The 2,065-nt window shown below is 59.9% G+C and overlaps 1 protein-coding gene across 1 annotated transcript in view; it reads left to right on the top strand.

Moving 5' to 3' along the window:
* HNRNPL (heterogeneous nuclear ribonucleoprotein L) overlaps nucleotides 1-2,065 on the top strand; it is a 16,572-nt gene that overhangs the window by 361 nt on the left and 14,146 nt on the right. The gene's annotated exons all lie outside the window — the stretch shown is intronic.

The following is a 2,065-nucleotide window of genomic DNA, read 5'->3' as shown; positions in this document are numbered from 1 at the left end:
CCCTCTGTCCCCCTCCCCCCACCGCATTCCTCTGACGTTGGGACCGAGCGACCCCGCCCTTCGTCGCGACCGGCCCCGCCTTCTCCCGTCACGCGGGTCACGTGCTTCAGACGCTGCCCCGCCTCCGTCTCTGTTCAGTCGGCGTGTTCCGATCTTCCCGGAGTCCGGGGGAGCTGACCGAGGTCCCCAGCAGGGCCCCCTCCCCCAACTTTATTTCCCCTCACCGGCAGAGCCAACAGGCCTGTCCCCCTCTTATATTGCCATAGACCCCATTTTTTCTTAGATTGGGTCTCCCTCCGTCGCCCAGGCTGGAGTGCAAGGGCGCAATCACGGCTCACTGCAACCTCGAACTCCGGGGCTCAAGCGAGCCTCCCGCCTCGGCCTCCCCAAGTGCTGGGATTACAGGTGTGAGCCACCACACACAGCCTCCATTTCAAACTTAGTTTCCACCCGGACCTCAACTCGAGCCCTCATCAGCCGGGCGGAAAGGTCCTGGAGCGTCCCCCGCATTTCTCATGACGCTAGCTTCGCTTTTATTTTTTCCCCCCTTTGGCGACATCGTCACTTGCCAATAGCTTCGATGAGGTGTTCCCCTCGCCAGCCCGGCGCGGGCAGCCCCGTAATGTTATGTGCCGTAGGACGGGATCCCGGGTTAATCCCCGTTTGACCCCTCCGCCTGCGCGTGATAACTGGGGCGCTCGTCTCCCCCACCCCCAGGCCTCGCCAGTTGGGTTTCGTTGGAGTCTGGAGATACCCTCCGACATTCTCTCGGGGCAGTGCGGGTGGTCTTACCCCGCCCTTGAGGAAGAAAGGTCTGACGCAAGCACAGATCACAAGAACGCCTCCCCTCTGCAGGGGGCTTGCACTGGGCGCTTGGTAGGTGGCCACCCTCTCCAAGGTCGGGGCCAGGGCCTCCTGTGGTGCTCAGAGGGTTGGAGCTGTCAGATGAAAACCACTGGCCTGAGTTACGGCTGGGGGTCTGGGATGGCAGGGGCCTGTGAATTTAGATGGCACGGACTGGATGACTTGGCCCTTAGCTCCTGCAGGAGCGGTAGTGGAGGGACTATCCCAGGTGGAAGGGACTGCACGGGCACAGATCGAGAGTGCTCGGAAGAGCCTTCTCCCAAGGGAAACCGAAAGGGGTTGCGGCTGAACTTAGAACTGGATAGGGTCCGAAGACAGTCGGCAGCAGCGAGTGGTTTTATACTGAGGAAAAGGCTCAGATTTGGGATTTGAAGAATTCCTCCTAGAGGTAGAGAGGAACAGGGTATAGTGATGGCGACAGAGATACCCTGGGAGTTCCTGTCAATCTTGGTCTAGCCTTCCGGCGCACACACAGCGGTAGCTACGTAAATACTCCGAGTATTCCAGGCCATCACTGTCTTGAGGGGTGGCCCCGCCTCTGGGCGGTGCCTGAAAACATTTGCGCATGCCTGCTCACCTTCGCTGGTTTCGTAGACCGCACCAAAGAGGGCCTACCCTGGGGTGGGGCTCCCCATTTTATCCAATCAGAGCGTATCAGTAGTCCTACCGTCTGGTGAGAGGGTGCCCTCCATTCTCCATTGACCAATCAGTGGAGACGCAGAAGAATGGGCATCTGTAGTAACCACTGGAGAGAGACCAAAAATGGGCGGGGCTTCCTTGTCTCCTTGCGAAGTGGCGCGGGAAGGTAGTCTTTGTGACTGGGTACTGACGGATTAGCGAAGAGACAAATGAAAGTGGGAGGGAGGCGGGGATTCTTGGGAGGTTTAGAGCGCCGCTCCTATCAGGTGCTTTTAGGGAGGCCAGCCGCGCCAGAAATCCGACCTATGAAATTGGATTTTATTTTAAGGCGGCGGGGTCGATGGAATGACTGGCAGAAAGCGATCACCTATAAAGAGTGTCTCAGACAAACAAGGGCGGGCCCTCCTGCAGAACGGCGTGGGCAATGTCCAATAAGCGCGCAAGGCGTGTGGAGGCCTACCCTCCCCCCGCGGCGGGACCAGTGGCTCCCCCTATCGGGTGGGGGCGGCGGGTGACGGGCGTGTCCCTCCCCCAATGAGAGGCGGGGGGAGGCGGGTTCTGC

Source organism: Colobus angolensis, unplaced genomic scaffold, assembly GCF_000951035.1.
Source record: "Colobus angolensis palliatus isolate OR3802 unplaced genomic scaffold, Cang.pa_1.0 Scaffold34, whole genome shotgun sequence".
NCBI lineage: Eukaryota > Metazoa > Chordata > Mammalia > Primates > Cercopithecidae > Colobus > Colobus angolensis.
Note: the sequence above shows the minus strand (reverse complement) of the source record. Positions and strands in the feature narration are given on the sequence as shown.